This window comes from Ctenocephalides felis, unplaced genomic scaffold (genome assembly GCF_003426905.1).
Source record: "Ctenocephalides felis isolate EL2017-DRISC unplaced genomic scaffold, ASM342690v1 CF-g0.4_SCAFFOLD_01665, whole genome shotgun sequence".
Taxonomy (NCBI): Eukaryota; Metazoa; Arthropoda; class Insecta; order Siphonaptera; family Pulicidae; genus Ctenocephalides; species Ctenocephalides felis.
The window spans coordinates 23,667-34,711 of NW_020537819.1; the positions used below are offsets into that span (position 1 = coordinate 23,667).

General features: G+C 36.9%; 10 non-coding genes across 10 annotated transcripts; all 10 read right to left on the bottom strand.

The window, feature by feature from the left end:
• Nucleotides 1-4,185: 4,185 nt before the first annotated feature.
• On the bottom strand, nt 4,186-4,274 carry Trnay-aua. The gene is given in 2 exon segments: nt 4,186-4,221; nt 4,238-4,274. It is a non-coding gene; the product is annotated as a tRNA-Tyr (tRNA).
• Nucleotides 4,275-4,795: 521 nt separating this feature from the next.
• On the bottom strand, nt 4,796-4,884 carry Trnay-gua. The gene is given in 2 exon segments: nt 4,796-4,831; nt 4,848-4,884. It is a non-coding gene; the product is annotated as a tRNA-Tyr (tRNA).
• Nucleotides 4,885-5,197: 313 nt separating this feature from the next.
• Nucleotides 5,198-5,286, bottom strand: Trnay-gua. Its single transcript is given in 2 exon segments — nt 5,198-5,233; nt 5,250-5,286. It is a non-coding gene; the product is annotated as a tRNA-Tyr (tRNA).
• A 162-nt stretch (nt 5,287-5,448) lies between these two features.
• Nucleotides 5,449-5,537, bottom strand: Trnay-gua. The gene is given in 2 exon segments: nt 5,449-5,484; nt 5,501-5,537. It is a non-coding gene; the product is annotated as a tRNA-Tyr (tRNA).
• Nucleotides 5,538-5,599: 62 nt separating this feature from the next.
• Trnay-gua lies at nt 5,600-5,688 on the bottom strand. The gene is given in 2 exon segments: nt 5,600-5,635; nt 5,652-5,688. It is a non-coding gene; the product is annotated as a tRNA-Tyr (tRNA).
• A 162-nt stretch (nt 5,689-5,850) lies between these two features.
• Nucleotides 5,851-5,939, bottom strand: Trnay-gua. The gene is given in 2 exon segments: nt 5,851-5,886; nt 5,903-5,939. It is a non-coding gene; the product is annotated as a tRNA-Tyr (tRNA).
• A 428-nt stretch (nt 5,940-6,367) lies between these two features.
• Nucleotides 6,368-6,456, bottom strand: Trnay-gua. The gene is given in 2 exon segments: nt 6,368-6,403; nt 6,420-6,456. It is a non-coding gene; the product is annotated as a tRNA-Tyr (tRNA).
• A 213-nt stretch (nt 6,457-6,669) lies between these two features.
• Trnay-gua lies at nt 6,670-6,758 on the bottom strand. Its single transcript is given in 2 exon segments — nt 6,670-6,705; nt 6,722-6,758. It is a non-coding gene; the product is annotated as a tRNA-Tyr (tRNA).
• A 1,563-nt stretch (nt 6,759-8,321) lies between these two features.
• Nucleotides 8,322-8,410, bottom strand: Trnay-gua. Its single transcript is given in 2 exon segments — nt 8,322-8,357; nt 8,374-8,410. It is a non-coding gene; the product is annotated as a tRNA-Tyr (tRNA).
• Nucleotides 8,411-8,472: 62 nt separating this feature from the next.
• Nucleotides 8,473-8,561, bottom strand: Trnay-gua. The gene is given in 2 exon segments: nt 8,473-8,508; nt 8,525-8,561. It is a non-coding gene; the product is annotated as a tRNA-Tyr (tRNA).
• Nucleotides 8,562-11,045: the final 2,484 nt, after the last annotated feature.

Below are 11,045 nucleotides of genomic sequence, written 5' to 3' on the forward strand. Positions count from 1 at the left end.
CATAATCCTTCGAGCCGGATTTGAACCAGCGACCTATGGATGTCGGCACTCTACATACTACAGTCCACCGCTCTACCAACTGACCTACCGAAGGGTAGCAGCTACCAAATCAATGTTTCGTAATATGTAAAAAATTATGTGATATTAAAAACATAATCCTTCGAGCCGGATTTGAACCAACGACCTATGGATGTCGGCACTCTACATACTACAGTCCACCGCTCTACCAACTGAGCTATCGAAGGGTTCAAATTACGAAATCAATGTTTCGTAATATGTAAAAAATATGTGATATTGAAAAAAAAATTCTTCGAACCGGATTTGAACGAGCGACCTATGGATGCCGGCACTCTACATACTACAGTCCACCGCTCTACCAACTGACCTACTGAAGGGTTGAAGTTGCCAAATCAATGTTTCATAATCAACATAATCCTTTATTATGTTTCATAAAAACGTAATCCTTCGAGCCAGATTTGAACCAGCAACCTATGGTTGTCGCCACTCTACATACTACAGACCTCTGCTCTACCAGCTGAGCTATCAAAGTGTTGAAGTTTGCAAATCAATGTTTCGTAATATATAAACAATTATGTGATATTAAAAACATAATCCTTCGAGCCGGATTTGAACCAGCGACCTATGGATGTCGGCACTCTACATATTACAGTCCACCGTTCTACCAACTGAGCTATAGAAGGGTAGAAATTACAAAATCAATGTTTCGTAATATTTAAAAAAATTATGTGATATTAAAAACACAATCCCACGAGCCGGTTTTGAACCAGCGACCTATGGATGTCGGCGCTCTACATATTACAGTCCTCCACTCTACCAACTGAGCTATCGAAGTGTTGAAGTTTGCAAATCAATGTTTCGTAATATGTGATATTGAAAACAAAATTCTTCGAACCGAATTTGAACGAGCGACCTATGGATGTCGGCACTCTACATACTACAGTCTACCGCTCTAACAACTGACCTATTGAAGGGTTGAAGTTGCCAAATCAATGTTTCATAATCAACATAATCCTTTATTATGTTTCATGAAAACATAATCCTTCGAGACGATTTGAACCAGCAACCTATGGTTGTCGCCACTCTGCATACTACAGACCTCTGCTCTACCAACTGAGCTATCGAAGTGTTGAAATTTGCAAATAAATATTTCGTAATATGTTAAAAATTATGTGATATTGAAAACAAAATCCTTCGAACCGGATTTGAACCAACGACCTATGGATTTCGGCACTCTACATACTACAGTCCACCGCACTACCAACTGAGCTACCGAAGGGTAATATGTAAAAAATTATGTGATATTAAAAACATAATCTTTGATAATTTTATTGGCATATGTCTAATGATCATTTTTGACCGCCAAATAATTTTTTTTTATTTTTTTCTCCGTATCTTCGAAACCGCTACACATGCCTTACCAAAAAGTTCATCAATTCTTCATTACGTCAATACAAGTAAAATGTTTTTTAAATCATTTAATACCGGTATTATCAATGAAACTTTTACTAGGCATTATTTTAGTTACTGCAGTTGTTATATTGACATATTAACATTATTATTTTTCTAAAATAAGAACATATTAATTAATATATCACATAGAGAATATGAGTATTTATATATATTTATATATAATTATGTATTAACTTCTATGTTAAACACTTTACATATAATCGGCTCGTATGAAATTATATATTCAAGGAAAGAAACAAATTCAGTTAATAACTTATATTTTGTTTATTGAAATATGTTTTTAAAAAATATAAACAATCAATTGTTTCATCTTCAAACGAGAACCAAATTTTAGTACAAATATAACAAGCCAAAAAATCCTTTTCTCATTCTACACTTGTCGGCACAATTGTCATAAAGAAGTATTACGAGTAAATTATTAGTCGATATGAATCAGTATTTAGTATAGTGTATTTAGTTGATTAACAAATCATAATTAGATATTAACACTTCACAAAGACTTATAAAACATTATTGTATTTGCTGATAAAATAATTCCAAATGAACAGATTTCTAAGAATCTGCAACTTTCGCATAATAAAGAGGTCAAATATTTGCCGCAGGAATTTGTTTTGTGCACCTTGTATTATGATTAAATTGCTCTTTTTAGCAGTACCCCAAAGTTGAATTCCGTAGGTCCATATATGATAATAAAGAAAATATCTGATATTAAAAATACAATCCTTCGAGCATGGATGTCGGCACTCTACATAATGCAATCCACGGCTCTTCCAACTGAGCTATCAAACTGCTGCTTGCCAAGCAGAAGCAAACTCGAAATAATGTTTTGCAGTTGGTAATAAATTATGTGATGCAATCATTCGAGCAGAATTTGAACCAGCGATATATAGATGTCGGCACCTTACATTAAACACTGTAGAGTGCCGACTGTAGAATCTACAGTCTACCGTTCTACCAACTGAATTATCAAAGTATCGCAGTAATTTAATGTGAAATGATTTTAAAATGAATATTTATATACAAGTATAAGAACAACACTTCCTAAATTTGATGAAAAATTTCGATTTTATGTGCAAATGAACGATTTATATTTTTATTTGTAAAATAAGCAATCAGTTCATTGTATTGAAGTTTACGACATTTTGCAATTTCCATTATAGAAAGCGTTTTAAAAACATATATATGGAGTTTAAAAAAATATTATTTAAATAATTAACTTACTCATTTCATGTCTTCTTCAACAACCTGAAACAAATCAATATATTCTAATTAATTACTGTTACGCACATGCATATTCCTGTCATTGAATAAGTGGTTAAGTCAGTTTTCACTATTTTTCAAAGCTTGATTTCGCGTAATATCGAGTATTAGAAATTAATGATTTAAATTTTATATAAAGTGCTTCATTAACTTTTACTCCTAACCAGAAGTTTATCAATTTAAAAATCATTCAGAGAAATAGTTAATACCGCGATTTAGAACATTTTTGCCGAAATTCGACTTAACCACTTATTCACTAGAATGGCAAATTTATTAAGAGGGTTTTCATTAAATATACGTATATATATATATATATATATATATATATATATATATATATTTATCCCCTGCTCTGGCAATCTGACATCGGACAGCGTGATGTCCATTTTCACTTGAACATATAGATAAAAAAATGTTACCAATTGAAAATTAGCTCATCTCAGACACTACGGTGTGAAATGGAAATGAAAAAAACTCCAACTTCTTCCCTGAATCAAGTTGGAGTTTAACTCAGCTGACGGACCTGCTTCGATATTAAAAATCATAATCCTCCGAGCCGGATTTGAATCAGCGACCTATGGATTTTGGCACTCTACATACTACAGTTTAAATGTGATATTAAAAATATAAACCTACGAGCCGGATTTGAACCAGCGACCTACGGATGTCGGCACTCTACCCGGATTTGAACCATCGACCTATGGATGTCAGCACTCTACACACTACAGTCCTCCGCTCTACCAACTGAGCTACAGAAGTGTTGAAATCTGCAAATCAATGTTTCGTAATATGTAAAAAATTATGTGATATTAAAAACATAATTCTTCGAGCCGGATTTGAGCCAGCGACCTATGGATGTCGGCACTATACATACTACAGTCCTCCGGTCTACCAACTGAGCTATCGAAGTGTTGAAATTTGCAAATAAATGTTTCGTAATATGTAAAAAATTATGTGATATTGAAAACAAAATCCTTCGAGCCGGATTTGAACCAGCGACCTATGGATGTCGGCACTCTAAATACTACAGTCCACCACCCCACCAACTGAGCTATCGAAGGGTGGAAATTACCAAATCAATGTTTCGTAATATTTAAAAAATTATGTGATATTAAAAATACAATCCAACGAGCCGGTTTTGAACCAGCGACTTATGGATGTCAGCCTCACACACTGTACAGTTCACCGCTTTACCAACTGAGCTATCGAATGGTTTAATGCACACGCAGAAGAAAATGTTTTGTACTCTGTAAAAAATTATATGATATTAAAAATAAAATCCTTCGAGCCGAATTTGAACCACCAACCTATGGATGTCGGCACTCTACATACTACAGTCCACCGCTCTACCAACTGACCTATTGAAGGGTTGAAATTACCAAATCAATGTTTCATAATCAACATAATCCTTCATTATGTTTCATAAAAACATAACCCTTCGAGCCAGATTTGAACCAGCGACCTATGGATGTCGCCACTCTACATACTATAGACCTCCGCTCTACCAACTGAGCTATCGAAGTGTTGAAGGTTGCAAATAAATGTTACGTAATATGTATGTTTAAAATTATGTGATATTGAAAACAAAATCCTTCGAACCGGATTTGAACCAATGACCTATGGATGTCGGCGCTCTAAATACTACAGTCCTCCGCTCTACCAACTGAGCTACAGAAATGTTGAATTCTGCAAATCAATGCTTCGTAATATGTAAAATATTATGTGATATTAAAAATCATGATCCTTCGAGCCCGATTTGAACCAGCGACCTATGGAATTCGGCACTCTGCATACTACAGTCCACCGATCTACCAACTGAGCTATCGAAGGGCTGAAATTACCAAATCAATGTTTCGTAGTATGTAAAAAAATTATGTGATATTAAAAACATAATCCTCCGAGCCCGATTTGAACCAGCGACCTATGGATGTCGGCACTCTACATACTACAGTCCACCACCTCACCAACTGAGCTATCAAAGGGTAGAAATTAGCAAATCAATGTTTCGTAATCTGTGAAAAATTATGTGATATTAAAAATATAATCCTTCGAGCCGGATTTGAACCAGCGACCTATGGATGTCGGCAATTTACATACTACAGTCCACCGCTCTACCAACTGAGCTATCGAAGGGTAGAAATTACCAAATCAATGTTTCGTTGAACCAGCGACCTATGGATGTCGGCACTCTAGATACCACAGTCCACCACTCTACCAACTGAGCTATCGAAGGGTGGAAATCAGCAAATCAATGTTTCGTAATATGTGAAAAATTATGTTATATTAAAAATATAATCCTTCGACCCGGATTTGAACCAGCGACCTATGGATGTCGGCAATCTACATACTACAGTCCACCGCTCTACCAACTGAGCTATCGAAGGGTAGAAATTACCAAATCAATGTTTCGTAATATGTAAAAAATTATGTGATATTAAAAACATAATCCTTCGAGCCGGATTTGAACCAGCGACCTATGGATGTCGGCACTGTACATACTACAGTCCACCGCTCTACCAACTGAGCTATCGAAGGGTTGAATTTACCAAATCAATGTTTCGTTGAACCAGCGACCTATGGATGTCGGCACTCTAGATACTACAGTCCACCACTCTACCAACTGAGCTATCGAAGGGTGGAAATCAGCAAATCAATGTTTCGTAATTTGTGAAAAATTATGTGATATTAAAAATATAATCCTTCGAGCCGGATTTGAACCAGCGACCTATGGATGTCGGCAATCTACATACTACAGTCCACCGCTCTACCAACTGAGCTATCGAAGGGTAGAAATTACCAAATCAATGTTTCGTAATATGTAAAAAATTATGTGATATTAAAAACATAATCCTTCGAGCCGGATTTGAACCAGCGACCTATGGATGTCGGCAATTTACATACTACAGTCCACCGCTCTACCAACTGAGCTATCGAAGGGTTGAATTAACCAAATCAATGTTTCGTTGAACCAGCAACCTATGGATGTCGGCACTCTAGATACTACAGTCCACCACTCTACCAACTGAGCTATCGAAGGGTGGAAATCAGCAAATCAATGTTTCGTAATTTGTGAAAAATTATGTGATATTAAAAATATAATCCTTCGAGCCGGATTTGAACCAGCGACCTATGGATGTCGGCAATCTACATACTACAGTCCACCGCTCTACCAACTGAGCTATCGAAGGGCAGAAATTACCAAATCAATGTTTCGTAATATGTAAAAAATTATGTGATATTAAAAACATAATCCTTCGAGCCGGATTTGAACCAGCGACCTATGGATGTCGGCAATTTACATACTACAGTCCACCGCTCTACCAACTGAGCTATCGAAAGGTACAAATTACAAAATCAATGTTTCGTAATATGTAAAAAATTATGTGATATTAAAAACATAATCCTTCGAGCCGGATTTGAACCAGCGACCTATGGGTGTCGGCACTGTACATACTACAGTCCACCGCTCTACCAACTGAGCTATCGAAGGGTTGAATTTACCAAATCAATGTTTCGTTGAACCAGCGACCTATGGATGTCGGCACTCTAGATACTACAGTCCACCACTCTACCAACTCCGTAATATGTAAAAAATTATGTGATATTAAAAACATAATCCTTCGAGCCGGATTTGAACCAGCGACCTATGGATGTCGGCACTGTACATACTACAGTCCACCGCTCTACCAACTGAGCTATCGAAGGGTGGAAATCAGCAAATCAATGTTTCGTAATTTGTGAAAAATTATGTGATATAAAAAATACAATCCTCCGAGCCGGATTTGAATCAGCGACCTATGGATGTCGGCAATTTACATACTACAGTCCACCGCTCTACCAACTGAGCTATCAAAGGGTAGAAATTACCAAATCAATGTTTCGTAATATGTAAAAAATTATGTGATATCAAAAACATAATCCTTCGAGCCGGATTTGAACCAGCGACCTATGGATGTCGGCAATTTACATACTACAGTCCACCGCTCTACCAACTGAGCTATCGAAGGGTAGAAATTACAAAATCAATGTTTCGTAATACGTAAAAAATTATGTGATATTAAAAACATAATCCTTCGAGCCGGATTCGAACCAGCGACCTATGGATGTCGGCACTCTACATACTACAGTCCACCGCTCTACCAACTGAGCTATCAAAGGGTTGATCTTACCAAATCAATGTTTCGCAATATGTAAAAAATTATGTGATATTAAAAAAAGTAGTTCTTCGAGCTCGATTTGAACCAGCGACCTACGGATGTCGGCACTCTACATACTACAGTCCACCGCTCTACCAACTGAGCTATCGAAGGTTGATATTACCAAATCAATGTTTTGTAATATATAAAAAATTATGTGATATTAAAAATATAAACCTACGAGCCGGATTTGAACCAGCGACCTATGGATTTCGGCACTCTACATACTACAGTCGACCACTCTACCAACTGAGCTATCAAACGTTTCAATTAACGAATCAATGATTCGTAATATGTAAAAAATTATGTGATATTAAATACATAATCCTTGGAGCCGGATTTGAACCAGCGACCTATGGATGTCGGCACTCTACCCGGATTTGAACCATCGACCTGTGGATGTCAGCACTCTACATACTACAGTCCTCCGCTCCACCAACTGAGCTACAGAAGTGTTGAAATCTGCAAATCAATGTTTCGTAATATGTAAAAAATTATGTGATATTAAAAACATAATCCTTCGAGCCGAATTTGAACCAGCGACTTATGGATGTCGGCATTCAACATACTACAGTCCACCGCTCCACCAACTGAGCTATCGAAGGGTTGAAATTAGCAAATCAATGTTTCGTAATATGTAAAAAATTATGTGATATTAGAAACAAAATCCTTCGAGTCAGATTTGAACCAGCGACCTATGGATGTCGGCAATCTACATACTAAAGTCCACCGCTCTACTAACTGACCTATCGAAGGGATGAAGTTACCAAATCAATGTTTCGTAATATTTAAAAAATTATGTGATATTAAAAATACAATCCTGCGAGCCGGTTTTGAACCAGCGACTTATGTATGTCAGCCTCACACACTGTACAGTTCACCGCTTTACCAACTGAGCTATCGAATGGATTAATGCACACGCAGAAGAAAATGTTTTGTACTCTGTAAAAAATTATGTGATATTAAAAATAAAATCCTTCGAGCCGAATTTGAACCACCACCTATGGATGTCGGCACTCTACATACTACAGTCCACCGCTCTACAAACTGAGCTATCGAAGGGCAGAAATTACCAAATCAATGTTTCGTTGAACCAGCGACCTATGGATGTCGGCACTCTAGATACTACAGTCCACCACTCTACCAACTGAGCTATCGAAGGGTGGAAATCAGCAAATCAATGTTTCGTAATTGTGAAAAATTATGTGATATTAAAAATATAATCCTTCGAGCCGGATTTGAACCAGCGACCTATGGATGTCGGCAATCTACATACTACAGTCCACCGCTCTACCAACTGAGTTATCGAAGGGTAGAAATTACCAAATCAATGTTTCGTAATATGTAAAAAATTATGTGATATTAAAAACATAATCCTTCGAGCCGGATTTGAACCAGCGACCTATGGATGTCGGCAATTTACATACTACAGTCCACCGCTCTACCAACTGAGCTATCGAAGGGTAGAAATTACAAAATCAATGTTTCGTAATATGTAAAAAATTATGTGATATTAAAAACATAATCCTTCGAGCCGGATTTGAACCAGCGACCTATGGATGTCGGCACTCTACATACTACAGTCCACCGCTCTACCAACTGAGCTATCGAAGGGTTGATCTTACCAAATCAATGTTTCGTAATGTGTAAAAAATTATGTGATATTAAAAACAATCCTTCGAGGCGGATTTGAACCATAACCTATGAAAGACGGCACTCAGTCCTCCGCTCTACCAACTGAGCTATCGAAGGGTTGATATTACGAAATCAATGGTAATGTTTCGTAATATGTAAAAAATTGTGTAATATTAAAAACAATCCTTCGAGCCCGATTTGAACCAGCGACCTATGGATTTCGGCACTCTACATACTACAGTCGACCACTCTACCAACTGAGCTATCGAACGTTTCGTAACATGCAAAATATTATGTAATGTTGAAGAATTCAATCCTTCGCGCGGATTTGAAACAGCGACCTATGGATGTCGGCACTCTACATATTACAGTCCACCGTTCTACCAACTGAGCTATAAAGGGTTGGAATTACCAAATCAATGTTTCGTAATATGTAGAGAATTATGTGATATTAAAAACATAATTCTTCGAGCCGGATTTGAGCCAGCGACCTATGGATGTCGGCACTCTATATACTACAGTCCTCCGGTCTACCAACTGAGCTATCGAAGTGTTGAAAATTGCAAATAAATGTTTCGTAATATGTAAAAAATTATGTGATATTGAAAACAAAATCCGTCGAACCGGATTTGAACCAACGACCTATGGATGTCGGCACTCTACATACAACAGTCCACCGCTCTACCAACTGAGCTATCGAAGGGTTGAAATTGGGAAATCAATGTTACGTAATATATAAAAATTATGTGATATTAAAAACATAATTCTTCGACCCCGATTTGAACCAACGAGCTATGAATGTCGGCACTCTACATACTACAGTCCTCCGCTCTACCAACTGAGCTACGAAGTGTTGAAGTTTGCAAATCAATGTTTCGTAATATGTAAAAAATTATGTGATATTAAAATCTTAACCCTCGAGCCGGATTTGAACCAGCGACCTATGGATGTCGGCACTCTACATACTACAGTCCACCGCTCTACCAACTGACCTAACTAAGGCTTGAACCTCCCAAATCAATGTTTCGTAATATGTAAAAAATATGTGATATTAAAAACAAAATCCTTCGAGCCGGACTTGAACTAGCGACCTATGGATGTCGGCACTCTACATACCACAGTCCACCGCTCTACCACTGACCTATTGAAGGGTTGAAATTACCAAATCAATGTTTCAAAATCAACATAATCCTTCATTATGTTTCATAAAAACATAATCCTCCGAGCCCGATTTGAACCAGCGACCTATGGATGTCGGCACTCTACATACTGCAGTCCACCAAACTACCAACTGAGCTATCGAAGGTAGAAATTACCAAATCAATGTTTCGTAATATAAAAAATTATGTGATATTAAAATACAATCCTACGAGCCGGTTTTGAACCAGCGACTTATGGATGTCAGCCTCACACACTGTACAGTTCACCGCTTTACCAACTGAGCTATCGAATGGTTTAATACACACGCAGAAGAAAAATGTTTTGTACTCTGTAAAAAATTATGTGATATTAAAAATAAAATCCTTCGAGCCGAATTTGAACCACCAACTATGGATGTCGGCACTCTACATACTACAGTCCACCGCTCTACCAACTGACCTATTGAAGGGTTGAAATTACCAAATCAATGTTTCATAATCAACATAATCCTTCATTATGTTTCATAAAACATAATCCTTCGAGCCAGATTTGAACCAGCGACCTATGGATGTCGCCACTCTACATACTACAGACCTCCGCTCTACCAACTGAGCTATCGAAGTGTTGAAGGTTGCAAATAAATGTTTCGTAATATGTATGTTTAAAATTATGTGATATTGAAAACAAAATCCTTCGAACCGGATTTGAACCAGCGACCTATGGATGTCGGCACTCTACATACTACAGTCAACCGCTCTACCAACTGAGCTATCGAAGGGTTGAATACCATACCAATGTTTCGTAATATTAAAAAATTATGTGATATTAAACAAAAATCCTTCGACCCAGATATGAACCAGCGACCTATGAATGTCGGCACTCCACATCTACAGTCCTCCGCTCTACCAATTGAGCTATCGAACGTTTCTTAACATGTAAAATATTATGTAATGTTGAAGAATTCAATCCTTCGCGCGGATTTGAACCAGGATTAAATTCACCAACAGTATAAATTTAGAGATGGGTTATAAAAAAATTTGGCAGACTGTGAGAAAGTTTAATAAAAAAGTGGAGAGTCCAATCAAGAGGCATCAATAAACACGAATTTGGAGATGAACTATTAGAGTATATGACTCCCGAATTGTAGTTAACAAAACAAGAGAAACAAATCCTAGAAGTCAGATAGATAGTTTGGTTACTCCAATATGCTTAGAAGAAATAAAAACAATTGAAATAAAAAAAATGGATATAACACCAGGAAAAGACAAATACACTACGAAATGCTATTTAAAATGAATGACACATGGAAAGAATACTTAGTGA